This window comes from Chlorocebus sabaeus, chromosome 5, assembly GCF_047675955.1.
Source record: "Chlorocebus sabaeus isolate Y175 chromosome 5, mChlSab1.0.hap1, whole genome shotgun sequence".
Lineage (NCBI taxonomy): Eukaryota > Metazoa > Chordata > Mammalia > Primates > Cercopithecidae > Chlorocebus > Chlorocebus sabaeus.
The window spans coordinates 86,240,116-86,261,759 of record NC_132908.1 but is presented as its reverse complement, the minus strand read 5'-3'; positions in this window follow the sequence as shown (position 1 = coordinate 86,261,759).

Genomic DNA, 21,644 nt, shown 5'->3' with positions numbered 1-21,644 from the left:
GGTCGAAGGCCCTGCCTGGGCTGCATTTTGCACCATTTCTGAGGCTCAAAGCCACTGACTTAACAAGAGGGTGTCCTGGGGGCTGGGCCTGGTAGGCTGTGGGTTCCCATCTCACGGCCACCATCCAAGGGCAGCGTGGGTGAGCTGGTTAGATTTCTCGGCCTCAGTCTCTTTGTCTGTAGAAGTCACGGAGGTACCTACTTTACGACAGTCCTGCCATGAGCACGAAGGCACCAGCCACTCAGAACCAGCCTCAGATCAAGACCTTAAACCTGTCTTTCCCATGGGGTTTTACAGTCTGTCCCGGAGTTTCCAGTTGCTTCTTCTCCTGCCCTACACGGGGTGCCCTTATCTTCCATCTTCCAAGTCTGGACTCTGCAACCTCCCTCGCTGCCTCCAGAGCCTCCCTCGTCCAACGTGCTGCTCCCAGCTTGGAATCTCCGTGCCCACTTAACGTCTGCACGGAAGGTCTTCCCCCTTTGTTTGGTTTACAGTCCTGGTGGAGTTTGAACGTTTGTCCAAATCTCACGTGGACACTGGATCCCAGTGTTGGGGGGTTTGGGGTCATGGGGACAGGCCCCTCATCAGTGGCTTGGTGCAGTTCTGGAGGTAATGAGTGAGTTCGGAAGAGAACTGTTAAAACCAGCCTGGCACCTCCCCCATCACTCTCTGGCTCCCTCGCCGCCAGCGATGACTGTGAACAGGAGAATAGGCTCTGGGGGTAGTGAACTTAGGCCAACTCGTGCGGAATCAAGGAAAAACAGCGAGGCCTGGGGCAGGGAATGGGACGCTAATTTGTGCTGACTTCCTCAAAGAGAAGACACCAAGGTCAGGGGGGCGAGAGTCCGAGGCCAATGCACGGTGGATCCAGGAAAAACACCGAGGTCTGGGGCAGGGAACCCAGGGCCAATTAACAACCAACTTCCAAAAACTGCACCATAAGGAAAAGCCCCACGCCCAGTAGTAAAGGATCAAAGGCTGCTCTCCCTACAACCCCCAACCCCCACCATGTCCCAGACGGCAAGGAAAGTGCCGTGGACTGGCTGTGGGCCATCCTTTCACCTGCAGACACCAGTTCACCGCAGCTTTGATTAGCCATGGACCAAATCTTTCATCCAGATAAGGGGGATAGGAATCATGAAAGGTAAACTTAAGACCCAGAAAACTGGCCAGGCGTGGTGGCTCACACCTGTCATCCCAGCACTTTGGGAGGGTGGGGTGGGCGGATCACCTGAGGCCGGGAGTTTAAGACCAGCCTGGCCAACATGGAGAAACCCCGTCTCTACTAAAAACACAAAAATTAGCCAGATGTGGTGGCTACTCGGGAGGCTGAGGCTGGAGAATTGCTTGACCCCGGGAGGCGGAGGTTGCAGTGAGCCGAGATGGCGCCAGTGGACTCCAACCCAGGCGACAGGCGACGGTGTGAGACTCCCTCTCAAAAAAAAAAAAAAAAACAACAACAACCCAGAAAACTTTGTAACAGCGCCCACTCCCACCCTACTCTGAGCTTTCTTGCTTTAATAGATCCCTGCTTTCGCGGCTTCCTTCCTGTGTCTTGTTCTTACTTTGCATGTTTTGTCTACTACTTGTTTGTTCAAGCACCAAGGACATGCACAATTGCACTCCAGGCCATCCTTCCTGTGACACCTGCTCCCTCCCCTTCTGCCGTGACGGGAGGCTCCCTGGGGTCCTCACCAGAGGCAGATGCTGGTGCCACGCCTCCCGCTTCCCGTACAGCCTCCACAACCATGAGCCAAACCCACCCCTTTTCTTTATAGATTACCCAGCCTCGGGGATTCCTCTGGAGCAGTGCAAAGCAGACTAAGCCCTGTTCCATCCGTGGGCCCTGCAACCACCCCCTCACCATGGGTCTGCGGGAATTCACTCCCCAGTCCTCCCGTCCGTGTCTTTATTCTGCCCTTATTACGGATCAGTAGTTTTGCTGGATGTGCACTTCGGGTGGTAAACCTTTTTCCCTCAGGAGGTGACCGCGCCACCGTCCGTCTGTGCATGCTTGGTTGACGGGAGCCACATCGCGCCCGGCGCTGTGTGGGCAACCCCTCTTCCCCCGGAACGCCGTGACTTCATATTTTTCACTCCCTGGGGCTGTCCCTCTGCCTCCAGTCCAGGGAATTTCCAGTCGCCGGTATTCCTTCTCCCCTCCTTTCTGAGCTCCGTCTGGCGAGGGTTTCGGGCAGGGGTTGGACTGTTGGAGCTTCCTTTTTGCCTCCTGTCCTGGGTTTCCTCATGCTTATTCCGTACACTCCATTTCCTCTGTTTTGTCTCCCAGCGCGGTTCTTTAGTGTTTTCTTGGGGGTTGTGCGTGTGGGTCTCCGGAGGGCGGTTTCCAAGCTTTGCTGTGTTCTGTCCTGCCCCGCTCCCATCAGGGCAGCCGAGCTGCTTGGAGTCCGCCGCATTCTGTTCTCTTCTGTGGTTTACCCAGTGGAATGCAGGCGCGTCTCCCATTGTTCATCTGGACCTTTTGTTGCATTTGCAGACTTCCCTCGGCAGCTGGTAATCTTTGTCACCTCGAATTTCGTATTTAAAAATAAAGCGACAGCAAGGTGGGCAGTGCCGTACGTGTGAGTGGGCTCTCGACCCCAGGCTTTGTGTGGGCCGAGCTCCAGAGACGCCTGGTTACCAGGAGCCCTTGAAGCTAGAATGCAAGCATGAGCTTTTTTTTTTTTTTTTTTTTTTTAACGAAATGGGGTCTTGTGATGCTGCCCAGGCTGGACTCCAACTCCCAGGCTCAAGCGATCCTCCCACCTCAGCCTCCCAAGTAGCTGGGTCCACAGCAGCTACTTTTAAAGTAACTGCCACCGCGCCCAGCAGCGTTTTTTAAAATAGCTACACCAATTCTCAAAAACATGTTTAGGGAAGGGCCTCCTGACCTTCCTCTGGCTGTAGGGGGGTTAGGGTGGCGTGTCTGTCTGGGTGGTCCTGGGGCCAGTTCTTCCAGCTGGGAACAAACCCCGACCTCAGTGTCTTCCTCACTCCCGGCCCATTGTGCCCGTGACGTCTGAGCTGAGCTCCTCTCTGGTTCCCTGGTCTCTCGCTGGAACACCCTGGAATGTTCCCAATGGGCCCTCCAGTCCGCCTCACAGACACACTCTTCCGTTAACTTCCTCATTCCCAGAAATGGGTCAGAATCTGTGCCTACAGCGGAGACCTTTCTATTGTCTGACGAGTGTATTAATTTTTTTTTTTTTTTTTTTTTTTTTTTTTGAGACAGAGTCTTGCTCTGTCGCCCAGGCTGGAGTGAGTGGCGCAATCTCAGCTCACTGCAACCTCTGCCTCCCGGGTTCAGGCGATTCTCCTGCTTCAGCCTCCCAAGTAGCTGGGACTACAGGCGCCCATCACCACGCCCGGCTAATTTTTGTATTTTTAGTAGACACGGGGTTTCACCATGTTGGCCAGGATGGTCTTGAACCCCTGACCTCATGATCCGCCCACCTCGGCCTCCCAAAGTGCCGGGATTCCAGGGGTGAGCCGCCGCGCCCGGCCCGAGGGCTTCATTCTTTTCTAATTCCTTTCCTCTCACCTTCGTGGACAGGAGCAGGAGGAAGTGCTTGTGCCTTGGCTCACATCTTGACACAGAGGGTGCAGCTGGCAGAGTCGCGGTGGGAAAGGCTCAGGGTGTGTTTAATTCTCTTTCTTCCACCAGTTCTGGTTGTGCATCTTTCATGTCCCTGACTGACCAGGGCCCTTCGTCCTGCCCAGGCCCTCCTGCCCCTCCCCTCCCCTGGCCATAGTGAGGCTCAGGGAGAGAGCCGGGGTTCGTAGTCCTGGGAGACTCCGGGGGTGGGAGCAGTGCTCTGCGAAGAGCGTGGGCTCCTGCATCAGAGTCCTGGGTCCATCTCCAGAGACGGGTGCGCCAAGGCCCCCACCTCAAGGCTCTCCTCGCAGGGTGGTGCTGACCTGGCTCTGTTGAGAGGCAGGTGACAGCCTCGCTGGAGTGAAGGCGGCGGGTCAGATGCAGAGCGACGTCTGTGTTTCCACCCGGCCCTGTCCCCCAGAACCGCACATCAGCCCCATCCACAGCCAGCACGCAGACGCCTCCACGGCCATGTCGGATGTTACCACTTCTGCACAAGTAGCCACAGGCAACACGCCCCCCCACCACAGATCATCGCAGACGAGAATAGCCGCACACATCCCAAGCCCACGTGGTCAGATACGTCCACGTACCGAGAACAGACACGTGCAGACTTTCCCACGTGATGAGTAAACGCACACTCAGGTACCTACACGTGTGCACAGACACACTCAGGTACCTGCACATGTGCACAGACACACACTCAGGTACCTTGCACGTGTGCACACAGACACACAGGTACCTACACGTGTGCACAGACACACAGGTACCTACACGTGTGCACAGACACACACTCAGGTACCTTGCACGTGTGCAGACACACAGGTACCTACACGTGTGCACAGACACACTCAGGTACATACACGTGTGCACAGACACTCAGGTACCTGCACGTGTGCACACAGACACAGGTACCTGCACGTGTGCACAGACACACACTCAGGTACCTTGCACGTGTGCACACAGACACACAGGTACCTACACGTGTGCACAGACACACTCAGGTACGTACACGTGTGCACAGACACACAGGTACTTACACGTGTGCACACTCAGGTACCTACACGTGTGCACAGACACACTCAGGTACCTGCACATGTGCACAGACACACACTCAGGTACCTTGCACGTGTGCACACAGACACACAGGTACCTACACATGTGCACAGACACACTCAGGTACGTACACGTGTGCACAGACACACTCAGGTACCTGCACGTGTGCACACAGACACATGTGCACAGACGAGCCGCGCACGTGCACCTGCTCACATGAGCCCCTCCTTGCACGTGCGAGGGACAGGAGCCAACACTCAGCGTGGGGCCCATCTGACCACCCACGAGGCCTGGGACAGGGGCCCCCAAATGAGCCTTGAGGAAGGAACATCTGGGAACCTGCGGCTCCACAGGGAGCCCGGCCCTGTCTCTCTCCCTGGGAGGCCCCGGTGGCTCACAGCAAGTTCAGCAGCCCTGGACTCTCTTCCGGCTCCTGACCAGGCTGATGTCTGCACTGGGGGAGTCCATAGGCCCCTCAAACTGCAGGCCCAGCCGCGAGGCCGGCACCCCACTTCTGCCCCCAATGCCTCCCTCCCAGCGTCCAGCCCACCCTGAGGCTAGTGGCTTCCCCACATCCCTCCTCGCCTGCCCAGGCCCCCCCATGGCTGCCCCCACCACTCTGACCCCACAGCTCACCTCTGCACCGGGCGTGAGCTCTTCCTCCCAGTGAGTCCCAGGGAAGCACCTCTCAAGGCCTCCCCAACAGGCTCCCGGCTCCCATGAGGTTGGGGCCCCTCAGCCTGGCCTCCCCACCCTCCCTACCCCACCCTCCAGACACAGTCACCCCAGAGGCCACCCTCTCACCCCTGCCTGGAGCTGAGACCCTCCCCCACACCGGTTCCATCCCCTGAGACCCTCACCCTTCGCTGCCCGCGATGGCACGAGCTGAGACCCCCACCCCCGGTTCCATCCCCTGAGACCCTCACCCTTCGCTGCCCGCGATGGCACGAGCTGAGACCCCCACCCCCGGTTCCATCCCCTGAGACCCTCACCCTTCGCTGCCCGCGATGGCACGAGCTGAGACCCCCACCCCCGGTTCCATCCCCTGAGACCCTCACCCTTCGCTGCCCGCGATGGCACGAGCTGAGACCCCCACCCCCGGTTCCATCCCCTGAGACCCTCACCCTTCGCTGCCTGCGATGGCGCTCCATGCTATGCGCCTGCTCACTGAGGTTCTCCCTCACTGATGGTGGATCGCAGGCAGTTGGAGAGGGACTTTCCGCCCTCATTACAGCCCTGGCCTCAGCCTTGCTCCACGCTCCCCAAAACCACAACCCCCAGCTCCTGGCTCCCCGAGACTCACCGTGAGCGGGACAGGATGCTGAGTACCTTGGCTCAGCCACCCCAGGCCCAGGGAGACAGACCCGCCTCCTGCCTTCCAGGTCACAAGGCTTGGGGGCTGTTTCTGGTTTTCAAGTTCAGTCCTGCCACCCACAGAGCTCTCCAGCTACAAAACAGCCACCTCCTTAAGAGAGGGCCTGCACAGGACCCCAGGGAGAGCCGGGCTAAAGCCTCGCACACGTCAGCTGGTTCTTTTTTCCGAAGATACTCGTGCCCTCAGTGAGGCCGTGAGCATCCGGCCAGCCCAGGGGCTTCTGGGACTCGGTCCCAGGCCAGGCAGGAGAGCTTGTGCTCGGTGACCACCCTTTGGGGCCCCCCAGGCAGTAGTGCAGGGTATCACCCTCAGGCCGCAGCAGGCTGGGAAACGGAGAGGAGGGGGCCTGGGAGCTTGTGCCCATCCCAACGAACCCAGAGAGTCTCAAGCGGTCTGGGGGTCCCAGGCCATGTGTTCTCTCCCCACTGGCAGACCCCAGCCACCTCCCTGACTCCCTTGAGGGAGATTGACCCTGGCCCCGGAGCTAGGACAAACTCTGTCCTCAGTTTCTTTATCTGTAAGTGCAATGGGTTGATCTCCCTCCGTCCCCAGCCACGGTCAAGGGTCGGAATGTCCTCTGGCAAAGCCGCAGGGGCTTTCGAAATCAGAGGAGGGTCTGCGTGTGGACCGCACTGAGCTGGAGACCGGGCTGGCTTCGGAATTCTGAGGCTGCAGTGGGAGGGGGGCATCCTCCATGGGTTCCAGCAGGCGGGGGGAGGCCAGGCCTGTCCCTGACCCTACCCGGGGGTTGGAGACCCAGGGCTGCTGCTGGGCCAGTCACAGGGACCCTTGGAGTCTGACGTCTTCAAGCAGCCAGTGGTGGGGAGCAATGGGAGGAAGAGTGGGAGCTGCAGAGAGGGGAGGGGGTGCAGGGGGCTGTAGGGAGGGGAGCAGGGGAGGTGCAGGGGGCCCTGGGGAGAAGGGGGGCACAGGGAGCTGTGGAGGGGGAGCAGGGGGTGTGCAGGGGGCTGCAGGGAGGAGAGCAGTGGGAGGAAGAGTGGGAGTTGCAGAGAGGGGAGGGGCTGCAGGAGGCTGCAGAGAGGGAGCAGGGGATGTGCAGGGGGCTGCAAGGAGGGGAGCAGAGGGAGGCAGGGGGCTGTGGAGGGGAAGCGGGGGGGCACAGGGGGCTGCAGGGAGGGGAACAGAGGGAGGCAGGGGCTGCAAGGGGGAGCAAGGGGGGCACCCCTATGGAAGCCAAAGGTAGAGGGTGCTGGTGGGATGTGCACATGTAAAGACCAAAATAAGGCCGGGCGCGGTGGCTCATGCCTGTAATCCCAGCACTTTGGGAGGCCGAGGCGGGCGGATCACAAGGTCAGGAGATCGAGACCATCCTGGCTAACGCAGTGAAACCCCGTCTCTACTAAAAACAGAAAAAATTAGCCGGGCGCAGTGGCGGGCGCCTGTAGTCCCAGCTACTCGGGAGGCTGAGGCAGGAGAATGGCGTGAACCCGGGAGGCGGAGCTTGCAGTGAGCTGAGATCCGGCCACTGCACTCCAGCCTGGGCGACAGAGCGAGACTCCGTCTCAAAAACAAACAAACAAAAAAAGACCAAAATAAAACCAGCTTTGTGCAGGGTTCCCACTGTTCTGGTAAGAATAAAATATATATTAATCTATAAATTACAAAATGTGAATTGTGCAATTTTGCCCGGGAAACAGTGCTGCAATCACTTAAGCTTGGGAGTCTGAGACCAGCTTGGGAAACAGAAGGAGATCTCATCTCTACAAAAAATAAAAAGACTAGCCAGGCATGCTGGTGTGTGCCTGCAGTCACAGTTACTTGGGAAGCTGAGGTGGGAAGATTGCTTGAGCCTGGGGGGCTGAGGCTGCACTCCAGCCTGGGCAACATGATGACAGCCTGTCTCAAAAGCAAATATATAAATAATGTAGGCCAGACCTGATGGCTTGTGCCTGTGATCCCAGCACTTTGGGTGGCCAAGGTGGGAAGATCGCTTGAGGCCAGGAGTTTGAGACCAGTCTGGGTAACATAGGGAGACTCTGTCCCTACAAAAAATACAAAAAATAGCCAAGCGAGGTGGCACACACTGTGGTCTTGGCTGCATAGGAGACTGAGGCAGGAGGATGGCTTGAGCCCAGCAGGTTTAAGCTGCAGGGAGCTGTGATCTCACCACTCTAGCCCGGCTGACAGAGCAAGACCTTGTCAAGATGGATAAACTAATAAACTAATTAAAATAAAAATGCAAATTGTGCAATTTTGGAGATTCTGCATGAGTTAAATCTTTTTTTTTCTTTGAGACGGAATCTCGCTCTGTCGCCTGGGCTGGAGTGCAGTGGCCGGATCTCAGCTCACTGCAAGCTCCGCCTCCCGGGTTTACGCCATTCTCCTGCCTCAGTCTCCCGAGTAGCTGGGACTACAGGCGCCCGCCACCTCGCCCGGCTAGTTTTTTGTATTTTTTAGTAGAGACGGGGTTTCACCGTGTTAGCCAGGATGGTCTTGATCTGCTGACCTGGTGATCCGCCCATCTCGGCCTCCCAAAGTGCCGGGATTACAGGCTTGAGCCACGGCGCCCAGCCGAGTTAAATCCTATAAACACATGCTAATAATTTAAAATTTTAATTTTTCTTGACTTAGAATGAATTTTTTTTTTTTTTTTTTTTTTTTGAGACTGAGTCTTGCTCCATCACCCAGACTGGAGTGTGCAATCTCAGCTCACTGCAACCTCCGCCTCCCGGGTTCAAGTGATTCTTGTGCCTCAGCCTCCCGAGTAGCTGGGATCACAGGCGCACATCACCACGCCCAGCTAATTTTTGCATTTTTAGTAGAGACGGGGTTTCACCACGTTGGCCAGGCTGGTCTCAAACTCCTGACCTCAAGTGATCCGCCCGCCTCAGCCTCCCAAAGTGCTGGGATTACAGGCGTGAGCCACCGCGCCCGGCCGCCTTCCAGCATTTCCAGGCACAGACCAGCACAGGCGTGGGCTCCTGGCCTTTGCATGCTGTTGGTTTCTGTTGACCAGATGGCCTGGAGACCTCCCATCATGGATGTTTCCACCTCATTCTGTGCAACACGTGCACAAGTCTCAGAGCTCACGTTACCTGAGCAATTCCTCTACACAGGGACCGTGCTGAGGGAGCTCCCGTGGCCTCATGAGGTACGAGCAGTTTCCCCCTCACCTCTCAGGGCCCCCAGGCCTTGGTGCCCTCCTCCCTCTCCTACCTCAGCCACAAGTCTCCATGCCGTGCCCCAGGGGCTTCACGTGTAAGCCCTAAGCACCCCACCTCTCTGCTGCCCCCTCTCCCTTGTTCTAGCTCCACCCCGTCTCAACTCCTGGCAATTTCAGTAAGAGAGAATTGTCCCCAGCCCTGGCTAAGCAATTCCCTGACCTGCAATGACCTGTGCTACTCCCACCTTGCTCGGGCGGGGCCTGACCTTCACTGCAGTCCCTACAGCCCACCCCTCCTTTCCCCTTCTGCTCCAGGGCCCGCCCGGGACCTCCAGCCGCCTGCTCCATTCCCTGCCAGACTCCATCATCTCCTCTGGAGCCGTCAGGCCTCTCGATAAAACCTGGCCGCTTCCTGCCCGCTTCCTGCCCACTTCCTGCCCGTTTTGCGTTTGCACTGCCCTTCACTGAGTGTGCTGAGGGGAGAAGACCCAGCTGTCCCGATGGGTGCTACTTTGAATTCAGGATCACAAACCTCAAGGAACCTCTTTAAACCACCTGGGAATCCCGCTGCAGCTCCCAGTGCTGGGACTAGAAGCATCCGTGCCCTCTGGGAACATTCTGGTGGAGCAATTGCCCTGTCCTCGAGGTCAGCTGCACACGCTGGGTCTTCACTGTCCCGGGGGTGCGGATGCCTCATGGCGACCCCCTCCTCCATCCAACGACCCCTTGTGGCACAGCTCCCAGCACAGCCGCTGTCTCCTCTCCTCTCCACCCGTCTCTCTCTGATCCTCTCACAGGAGGCTGGGCCATACTGTTCCCTGAAACTCTGCTCAGTCAGCCTCTGAGTGGGTGACCCCTGGACCCGCTGCCTCTGTCCTTCCAAGGCACAGGTCCCAGCCTCTCCTGGCTTGCCTGTCTCCAGGCTCTGAGCCCCATCCCCACAGCACTGACTCCTCACCCACCTGAACCCCCAGCCCAGCCCCCGAAGCCCCGTGGACCCAGCCTCCTGCTGCACGCCCCAGCTGGATGTTAGGGAGCATTTTAAATTCAGTTTTTGCTTTGTTTTGTTTTGTTTTTTGAGATGAAGTCTTGCTCTGTCACCCAGGCTGGAGTGCAGTGGTGTGATCTCAGCTCACTGAAACCTCTGCCCACCAGGTTCAAGCGATTCTCCTGCCTGGGGACAGGACACGTGGGGGATGCCTGAGCCCTACGCCTTTGGGCCTCAGTATCTGTGAAATGGGTGGACGCTTAGGGGCCAAGGCGGGCCTCGGGCTTGGTCCCCCTCCTCTCCCATTCACACCCCATGGCTGGCCAGGGACAGCGGGTGGCCCCCGTGTTGACCGCCTGCCTGGCTGCTGCAGCTGCTGCCCTCTGGTGGTCAAATCCCAACGAGCCTCCGTGGGGCCGGTTCGCTGGGGCCTGGCAGGGTCCTGCAAGGCGGAGTCCTAGGGGCTCACTTTACCCGAGAACCAGCTGCTCATCCCCCAGAGCGGGCTCCGAGGACCTGGGAAGGCAGGGCAGGTGCTCGGAGTCACCACTGCCTCCATGGCTGTCCTGCCCTTTAACTCACACCCTGCCACCCCCGAGAGCAAGGCAGCTGCTACCTGTCCCCTAGTCTTGGAAACTGAGGCAGAGAAGCCAGGCCCAGCCCGCCTGGCTCATGGGAGACGGAGCTGGGATACACACACTGGACACAGGTCCAGAGACTCCAGGGCTGCGTGTAGACAGGCACCACTGCCCTGCCAGGCCCGCCTGCCCGCTCTGTCCCCAGTGGGAGCTGGGAGCCTCAGCCCCACCTCTGAAGCCACCCCTCGGGGTGGCTCTGAGAGGCTGCTTTGGGGCTCAGTGTCCGTCCACCGCAGCCGACGTCCTCCCCGTGAAGCTGCCCGTTCACCACAGCCGACGTCCCTCCCCCTGAAGCTGCTCGCAGGGACTGAGGGACCCTCCCTGTCTGCTCCTGGCCTCCGCCTGGGGATTCGTCAGTCGAAGCTGAGGCCCAGCGGGAGGCATTTTAGAGACATGTACACATTTGGAGGCCGTAGATGCCCCTTCCACCCATGCCACCCACTGAGGGGCTCCATGGGGTCAGACGCCAATCCGCAAGAATTCACCAAGAGATGTACGGGCTACTTGACCCACACCGTGAAAATGGCTTTGCTGTATGAGAGCCATTGGCCGAAGCAGGGTCTGCCCTCACTGCTCCCGCCACAACTCCAGACTCCAACATCCCCCGTGCCCGAGGCTTTCTCTCTAGAATGTCCTGTGATAACCCTGAAGCTGCCCCAACTCCAACCAGGGCACAGATTTTTTTTTTTTTTTTTTTTTTTTTTTTTTGGTTACAGAGTCTCGATCTTTCCCCCAGGCTGGAGTGTGCAGTGGTGCGATCTCAGCTCACTGCAACCTCCACCTCCTGGGTTCATGCCATTCTCCTGCCTCAGCCTCCCAAGTAGCTGGGACTACAGGCACCTGCCACCGCGCCCGGCTAATTTTTTGTATTTTTAGTACAGACAGGGTTTCACCGTGTTAGCCAGGATGGTCTCAATCTCCTGACCTCGTGATCCACCCACCTCAGCCTCCCAAAGTGCTGGGATTACAGGCATAAGCTACCACGCCCGGCCACAGCTTTGATTTTCATTCAGCAAATTCTTTCCACCTGGAAGAAAAATGTGGGTCCGGACAACGGGGCCCTGCTCTCAGCTGGGCAGGAAGGCAGATAACTGCGCACAGAATTCCAGAACAGAGAGTAAGTCCGGGGCCTGGGCGCTCCTCACACAGCCTCTGGGAACTCCCTGGAGGAAGGGGCACGTGAGCTGAGTCCCAAGGGTGCCTAGGACTGCACCGGGGTCCTACAGCCGGCACAGTGGACAAGTGGGGGTGTGGGGCCTCTGGAGGGTCCAGCGGGTCCAGACCTCATCCTAGGGACCATGGGGAGGGCCAGTGAGAGGACAGCGGTGGGTCTGAGAGCAGCTCTCTCACCTCCTAGAATCCCAAGAAGCCGCTGCGTCCCCTGCCCCACACACCTGGTCCCAGCCTCCTAGAATCCCGGGAAGCCGCTGCGTCCCCTGCCCCGCACACCTGGTCCCAGCCTCCTAGAATCCCGGGAAGCCGCTGTGTCCCCTGCCCCGCACACCTGGTCCCAGCTTCCACCCGCAGTGGTGTCCTGGGGTCCCCGGGCCTGTACCACCCCAGGTGGGCACCCCAGTACCCTGGCCACTCACCCTGGCCTCTGCGATGCAGGCTTGCTCCCCAGCAAGGCCCCAGCCTAGGCAGCTCCCACGCCAGCCTCACAGCTGGGCTGGCCCTACTCGGCCACCTGCTGCCCCTCCCAGGCCCCTCCTCAGGAAGGTGAAACTGCCCCATTTCCTGCAGGAACCCTGTGTTCTCTGAAAGTAGAAAGAGGAGGGAAATGGAGGAGGGGAGGGGAAGGTTGGAGAGAAAGGGCCAGGGGTCGGAAGGAAGGGCTGGAGGAGGGAGAGAGGAGGAGGGAACTTTGCTCCAGGAGATGGCTCAGCGTCTTGACCTCCCCCAAGGCTAGAAACTTCTTCAGCAGGTTCCTCATTTCCTGAGAGTGCCCTGAGATGTCCCGGCAGTGTTTTTCCCTCATGTGTGGACGTGCCACCTCACAGCCAGGGCGGTGTGTGCACAGCTGTGCTGTTCAGCTCTGTGATGTCAGAGCTTAGAGAATGCTACACACCAGCGCGCGTAAGCCATCCGTGTCCTTTTTCTTATGCATTTTAGTGGTGAAAATACAACATATATACCAACAAGTAAGACAGATAGGTGTTGGGAGGGAAACTGAGGCAAGGCTTGCATAAAGCCTTCTGGAATGTGTGTAGACTTCCTGGCTCCTTGCTCCTAGCCCTCCTAGGCTCCTGTCCCCGTTATCTCAAGTAGCAGAACCTGCTCCGTATAAATGCTAAACCGTCTCAGCTGTAAGTCATGTGCTTAATGCAGCGTGCTCTTTTGATCTCCACGTTCTCACCACCTGTTTCCTTGTTGGATTACCAGAAAATACCGTGGGCTCCCAGAGCGCGGGCCGTCACCGCCTCCGTGATAGTGGTGGTCCCCTGGTGTCCCGCCTTTTTCTGTCTCAAAGTTTGGCTCAATTGGCCGGGCGCGGTGGCTCAAGCCTGTAATCCCAGCACTTTGGGAGGCCGAGACGGGCGGATCACGAGGTCAGGAGATCGAGACCATCCTGGTTAACACGGTGAAACCCCGTCTCTACTAAAAAATACAAAAAACTAGCCGGGCGAGGTGGCGGCGCCTGTAGTCCCAGCTACTCCGGAGGCTGAGGCAGGAGAATGGCGTGAACCCGGGAGGCGGAGCTTACAGTGAGCCGAGATCACACCACTGCACTCCAGCCTGGGGGACAGAGCGAGACTCCGTCTCAAAAAAAAAAACAAAACAAGCAAACCTGAAAATAATGAAAGATCTGATGAGAGTTCATTATAAAAACAACACACAACAAATTCTGGTGGTTTTTGTGACATACGATGTTTTAAATAACAACTGAAATCACGAACAGTAACATAGAACAGATCAGATAACAAGGGCATTGACAAATGTTTAGGAAATTTATATAATTTCTGAAAGAGCAACATTTTAACTATATAAATACAATGTAGGGAAGGTGAAGGTTCTTCTTTCACAATGTTCTACCAAATAAACCGAATTAGTTTAACATCTCTCTTTTAACAAGGTGGTAAAACAAATCCTTTGAAATGGTCAAAGATTTGAGGTTTGAGATTTTCCAGGGACCCTCTAGAAAACTTCAAAGTCAGTTTGAGGTCAGAAGATTTAATTTAGAATTCGATTTTGATTTTGGGAAGTGGTCAAAAATATCAAAAGATGTGAAAACTCAATAGGATCATATGTCATTGTGAAACAATATTTCGTTATCTGTTTAACCAAAGTGACAATAAAGATTTCAAAGGCAAATAAAGGAGATAACATAAAAAAGATAATAAACTAACACATGTATACGAGGAAAAGTGTGCACCACCAAGGTCCATCTGGAGGATAATTGCTAAAAAAAAACCAAACCCCTAGGCCGGGCGCGGTGGCTCAAGCCTGTAATCCCAGCACTTTGGGAGGCCAAGACGGGCGGATCACGAGGTCAGGAGATCGAGACCATCCTGGCTAACACGGTGAAACCCCGTCTCTACTAAAAAATACAAAAAACTAGCCAGGCGAGGTGGCGGCGCCTGTAGTCCCAGCTACTCGGGAGGCTGAGGCAGAAGAATGGCGTGAACCCGGGAGGCGGAGCTTGTAGTGATTGTGCCACTGCACTCCAGCCTGGGCGACAGACCGAGACTCCGTCTCAAAAAAAAAAAAAACCAAACCCCCTGGGTTGGATACACTGGCTCATGTCTGTAATCCCAGCACTTTCCCTTTTTTTTTTTTTGAAACGGAGTCTCGCTCTGTCACCCAGGTTGGACTGCGGTGGCACGATCTCGGCTCACTGCAACCTCTACCTCCCGGGTTCAAGCAATTCTCCTGCCTCCACCTCCCAAGTAGCTGGAAAAACAGGCATGAGCCACCAAACCTGGCTAATTTTTGTATTTTTAGTAGACATGGGGTTTCACCATATTGGCCAGGCTGGTTTTATTTATTTATTTATTTATTTATTTATTTATTTATTTATTTATTTTTGAGACGGAGTCTCGCTCTGTCACCCAGGCTGGAGTGCAGTGGCGTGGTCTCGGCTCACTGCAAGCTCTGCCTCCCGGGTTCACGCCATTCTCCTGCCTCAGCCTCCTGAGTAGCTGGGACTATAGGCACCTGCCACCATGCCCGGCGAATTTTTTTTTTTTTTTTGTATTTTTAGTAGAGACGGGGTTTCACCATGTTAGCCAGGATGGTCTCGATCTCCTGACCTCGTGATCTGCCTGCCTCAGCCTCCCAGAGTGCTGGGATTACAGGCAAGAGCCACTGCGCTCGGCCTTTTTTCTTTTTTTTTGAGACAGAGTCTCGCTCTGTCGCCCAGGCTGGAGTGCAGTGGCACGATCTCAGCTCACTGCAAGCTCTGCCTCCTGGGTTCACTCCATTCTCTTGCTTCAGGCTCCCGAGTAGCTGGGATTATAGGAGTGAGCCACTGTGCCCAGCCAGCCACGCTAGTCTTAAATTCTTGACCTCAAGTGATCCGCCCGCCTCGGCCTCCCAAATTGCTGAGATTACAGGTGTGAGTCACTGCGCCCAGCCGCATCTGTTTTAAATAAATTTATAAATTAATAATAAAATAAACGTGATCAGGCATGGTGGCTCACGCCTGTAATCCCAGCACTTTGGGAGGCCGAGGCAGGTGGATCACGTGAGTTCAGGAGTTCGAGACCAGCCTGGCCAATGTGGATGAAGAAACCCCGTTTCTACTAAAAATACAAAAAACTAGCCAGGCGTGATGGCGGCGCCTGTAGTCCCAGCTACTAGGGAGGCTGAGGCAGGAGAACGGCGTGAACCCGGGAGGCGGAGCTTGCAGTGAGCTATCGCGCCACTCACTCCAGCCTGGGGGACAGAGCCAGACTCCGTTCCCCCAGCCAGGAAACAACAACAAGGCAGCTCCCTGTACCCTGACGGGCAAGTCTTCAGGATGTTGGCCGCAGGCAGCACCGTGCGGAATAAGGAGCTTCGTGTCCGCAGCGTCGCCTAACGAGGCATGGCTGGGAACACACACAAGGCACGACCCGGGTGTTAGTGAGGGACGCACAGAGAAGACCCGTGTGCCCTGTGCTCCAACCTTCACGTCGCTGTGCCCCACGTGAGGCTCTTACTGGATTCACCACTTGGAACACACACATTTAAAAATTATATAAAAATCATGGTTCTAGGATGGCAGAGGCAAACCTGCGTCTGTCCTGAGGACACAGAGGAGGTGGACCCACCTCTGACGCCCACGCCACCCTGAGTCAGCAGCATTTTCCTAACAGGAAACCAGTGTTATCTTTTAGAAATCAAAGACACTCAAGCGTTGCTAACATAACACCTGCACTTTGGCCTGGCTCTGGGTGTCCCGGGCTCTGGTTTGCTCTGCTTAATTGTCCTAGGAGGGGTCACATTGTGTTAATGAGTAAACTGAGGCACAATAACTTTTTTTTTTTTTTTGAGATGGAGTCTCGCTGTGTTGCCCAGGCTAGAGTGCAGTGGCGCCATCTCGGCTCATTGCAAGCTCCACCTCCCGGGTTCACGCCATTCTCCTGCCTCAGCCTCCCGAGTAGCTGGGACTATAGGCGCCCGCCACCACGCCTGGCTAATTTTTTGTATTGTTAGTAGAGACAGAGTTTCACCGTGTTAGCCAGGATGATCTCGATCCACTGACCTCGTGATCCACCCGCCTCGGCCTCCCAAAGTGCTGGGATTACAGGCATGAGCCACTGCGCCCGGCCCACAATAATTTTTAAAGTGTTCGTTTAGCAAACAGCAATTAATGACCTGGGCAGCTCCAAACCAGCAGTGGTCCCGGATGTTACTGAGTGACTGCAGAGGGAGCCAGGATGGACAGGGCAGAGCTAAGACAACACTTGGCTGGCAAAGGTGGCAGTGGCTGCGTTGCTTGGTTCCCTTGGAGGCCATGCGGTTCCAATTGACCCTCTGAGTTTGTGGGTTCCCCATGTGTGGAGTCAACCAACAGATTGAAACTTTTGTGAAAAAATTCCAGAAAGTGTCAAAAAGCAAAATTTGAATTTGCTGCATATCCGTCCTAAAGTGCCGTGCGGGTGTCCCACTGGCCATGAGCACCGATCTGAAGATGACGGGACACACAGAGACAGTTACGTGCAAAAATGACACAGTTTCTATCAGGGATTTGAGCATCCATGGATTGTATGATCCACTGGGGTCCTGGAACCCGTCCCCACAAACACCAAGAGCCCCCTGTGCCGAGACCAGCTCTGTCGCGGAGACCCTAACCCAGCGGCACCAGAGGAATTAAGACAAAGACATAGGAATATCGTATAAAGTGGGGATCAGGGGGCTGGCAGCCTTCAGAGCTGAGAGCCCTGAACAGAGCTTGACCCACACATTTATTGACAGAAAGCCAGTGATAAACATTGCTTCTATAGATTATAGATTAGCTAAAAGCATTCCTTACGGGACACAAAGCATTCTCAGCGAGGAACAGAGAAACAGTCTCTGGCTGATTATCTGCAGCAAAAACATGTTATTAAGCCCAGGCCGCGCCTGCTGTCGTTTGTGGTTTGAGCAGTTTTCTGCTCCGGGTGAGGCCCGGTGTTCCTTGACCTGCTCCAGTAAACCAACAACTTTCATCAGTGTGCGTGACCGTCACCACGAGCACGTCACATTGCTGCAGAAATCCTGTTTATGGCCATTTCTTTAAGGCCTGTTTATGATAGGCTTAGGGTCTCTGTTCCCAACATCACTGTATACACATACTGGCTGCTTCTGATGCGTTAAGCCTAAGTCCTATTCTTCTAGCTCAAGTAAAGTTTCAATTATGTTTACAAATCAGACAACATTGAGGTTACTTATGAGGCCTAATTGGTTCTCTCTGTGCAGGATTCTTCAGGCCTGGTGTCCCTTGTGATTTAATAATTTTCACCTTCGGCCGGGTGTCGTGGCTCCCGCCTGTAATCCCAGCACTTTGGGAGGCCAAGGCGGGTGGATCACCTGAGGTCAGGAGTTCGAGACCAGCCTGGACAACACGGTGAAACCCCCGTCTCTGCTAAAAATGCAAAAAAATTAGCCGGGTGTGGTAGTGTGTGCCCATAATCCCAACTACTTTTTTTTTTTTTGAGACAGAGTCCCACTCTTGTCACCCAGGCTGGAGTGCAGTGGCACGATCTCAGCTCACGGTTCAAGGATTCTCCTGCCGCAGCCTCCCAAGTAGCTGGGATTACAGGCGCCCACCACCACGCCCAGCTAATTTTTGTATTTTTAGTAGAGACGGGGTTTCACTGTGTTGGCCAGGATGGTCTCAAACTCCTGACCTTGTGATGCACCCGCCTCAGCCTCCCAAAGTGCTGGGATTACAGGCGTGAGCCACCGTGTCCGGCCAATCCCAGCTACTTTGGCTGAGACAAGAGAATCGTTTAAGCCCAGGAGGTGGAGGTTGACGTGAGCCGAGATCACGCCACTGCACTGCAGCCTGCGTGACAGAGTGAGACTCTGTCTCTAAATAAATAAATAAATAAATAAATAAATAAATAAATAAATAATTCTTACCTCATCCTGGCAGGTGGGTCTGTTTTCTGCCCCTCCTGGAGCAGAGCTGACACCCAGGGCTAGGGGATCGGCCCCGGAGGCATCACAGGTCCTCCCCCCGCACCCCCCACCGAGCCTTCTGACCCAGGTTAGTCCAATCGCATCCCTCTGGCCCTGCCCCTGCCTCGGCCACCACCTGCTCTAGGGCTTTGTGGCACAGACGCTTCCAGAGAGGAGCTTTCTTGGCACAGCCGGTGGGGGTGACCTGGTGGTGAGTGTGGGGACCCGACCTCAGGCGCCCGGGCTGTTTTGCTCTCCTCCCTGGAGGCAGGGGAAGGGGAAGGCAAAAGAGGATGAGGACTGATGGTAGGGGCTGCCTGGGGCTCCAGACCCACCACTGGCTGCAGGACCCCCTCACACCAGCCCAGGCCGGGCAGCTGCTACGTGAAGATGAAATGGAGGTTTCTGCCTGGGAGGTGAGGACTGTGGTAGAATGTACAACGGCTGCCCCACCGCGGCTTTGAGGTTTCTGGGAGGGAGACAGGCACTCCCAAGGGCCCTTCCCACAGGAGGCCCACGCATCCCAGCCCTCCTGTTGGCCACTGAAGAGCAGCCTACAGGGGCCGTGGGTGGTGCTAGCAGCGGAATCCCACAGCCCTGCGGCCTAGCAGGCACTCGCCCAGAGCACCGTCTCTCCTGCTGAGGTGAGCTCTGCCCTGGCCAAGGTGGCAGGCAAGGCTGACGAGGGCCTGAGGCTGGTCCTGGGAGGGCACCTGAATGTGGGTCTCTGCTTGTATTTAACGGTGGCGATGGCGGAGCTGGTGTCCACCTGCTAGAACCTGCCTGGGCCTCTGGTAGGGCGGGTGTGGATAACAGAATCCCCACAGACCCCTCCAGCGGCACTCCCTGCCTGTGCCGCCCAGCAGGACCCGACCCACGGCAGAGGATGCAGCAGACAGGGACGTGGTCCAGGCCCTCACCCGCACCTGCTTGCCAGAGAACGTGCATGCCCAGGAGTCCTGGGAGGATGCACGTAACTTCTGATCCAGCACACCGACGTCCAACTGCTGACATTGCTCAAGTCGGGTGAGGCGCGGCAGCTGGGGTGGGGCCTGGGCAGGATGGCTCACACTGCTCCAACATCCACACCGCCCCAGCAGGCTTCAGTCCCCCCAGACACTGGGAGTGAACCCCACCACCCGAACCCCCTCATAGGCGTCTGTGCAGCCAACGGGAGCCCAAGGGCTGCCTCTCCAGCCTTATAACAGAAGGGCCTTCTAGATAAGGCAGGACGTCTGCCGTGGTCAATGTCAGGCACCAGTCCGCACCCAGGGCCTCCAGAGCCTTCGCGGTCTCCCTGGCAGCACGTCCCCACCAGCCTGGCCGCCGAGGCCCGACTCTACGGCTGCAATGTCCTCACCCCGGGCCACCAGCAGCCCCTGCTCCCCACCTGACCTGCTCCTGTGTGTCTGTTGGCCCATAAGTCTGTCTGGACTTTTGTGCGGACACAGACGTGTATCTGTGTGTCTGCAGGAAGGATGTGAACTAGGTGTGTGCCCAGAATCGGGGGTCCCAGCGGGCATGGGGTTCCACCTGTGGCTGTGAAATGGAAACATTTTAGGCTGTGGCTGCCCGAGGAAGGCCCTGTGTGCCCAACCTGAGGCCCTGGCTTCACCCACGGGATGAGAGAACAGTCCCTTCCAGCCCTGGCCTCCAACCCCCAGGGCTTCCCTCCCGCCCCTATTGCTTCCCAGAATCCCCCAGGGCTTCCCAGAATCCCCCAGGGCTTCCCTGCACAGTGGGATGGTAACGTACTGTCCCCGTGGAGTAAGGGAGCACCCAGACCTTGCACGTCACATGCTCCGTGTGGGGTCTGGATGCTGACTGCCTGGGATGGGGAGGGCTGGCAGTGCGGCCAAGTCCCAGTGCAGCCGGGGCTCCTAAAGAGGTTTCAGTAAAGCAGTGAGGACAAAGACCCCCACTCCAGCCTCTCCCACATGCACAGAGCAGCACATCTACACCTGTGCACACGTATGCACCCATGCATCCATGCACATACACATGCCTATGCACACACACACACATGTCTAACACACGTACATGTGCCCAGCCAGGACCTGGGGGCTCCAGGCTGAGTCCTGGGAACCCAGTGACCAGGCCCAGCTCGCCACCCTGCCCTGCCTCCCAGCAGTGCACCTAGGGTTTCTCTGAGGTCGGCTGTCCCTTCAGTGAGATGCACTCCCAGCAGTCAGCCAGGCAGGGTTGTTGTGGGAACTTAGCTCAGTGAGTACTGGAATACTCAGTACTCCTGGGCTGTGGTGGGTCTTGGTGGGGTGGGGGCAGGGAGGCACCTGCTGGACAGGGGTCCTGGGTGGGCTCCGATGGGGGTGGGGCCCCAGTGCAGGGACAGGTGAGGCGTGAGGTGGCAAGGAAGACAGCTTTCGCCCACGGCCCTGCTGTGCCAGGGGCTGGCGGTGCTCCTGTCTGACAGCCCTGCCACAGCCCCCGCACCAATTACAAGCACTTAGTCACAACTTCCTGCCTGTGTTCGCCTCGGCAGCGGGAGAAAGAACAGCCTGGACGCCGAGCTGCTGCTCTTCCCACTCCCTCCAGCTGCCCCCCCACCACCCCAGTCAGAGCCCTGGTCCCACTCTGCGAATGGGTGGGCAGGGATTGGCCCTGAGTCCTCAGCCTGTGAGGCCCGGGCAGCCGGTGTCCAGCAGGACAGGGTGGGGGAGTTCAGCATAAAAGGATGCAGCTGTGACTGGCCGTCCCTGAGAACGAGGAGACGTCGACTCTGCTTGTGAAATTGACACCTATCTGTCAAGCCGGGCTCTGCATCCCTCATTCAGTCCTTACAGGATCCCTGGGAAAGAAGATGCGTCTGTTACTCCTGCTCTATGTCTCATCACCCCCAAACTGAGTGGCTTCAAACAGCAACCATGGGTTAGCCCGGGCCCCGACCTGGGTCAGGAATCCGCACGAGGACTTGCTGTGTGGCTCGGGCTTTGGCTCAGGCCTCTCATGAGGGTGCAGGAAGAGGGTGCAGGAAGGGCTGCGGCCCCCAGAAGGCAGGAGCTGCTGGAGGTGGTGCACGCACATGGTGGCCCTGGCACTGGCTGCCAACCGGGAGCTCAGCTGGGGTGGGGCGTGCTTGGACTTGCCGGCAGCACAGTGCGGTTCCCGGGAGCCGCGTCTCCTGAGCATGGGAGCAGTGCCCAGCATCCTTACCGCAGAGCGTCAGAATCCACGTTGGGGCTGGGCCCAGGGGCTCACGCCTGTAATCCCAGCACTTTGGCAGGCCGAGGAGAGTGGATTGCTTGAGGTCAGGACCCGCCTGG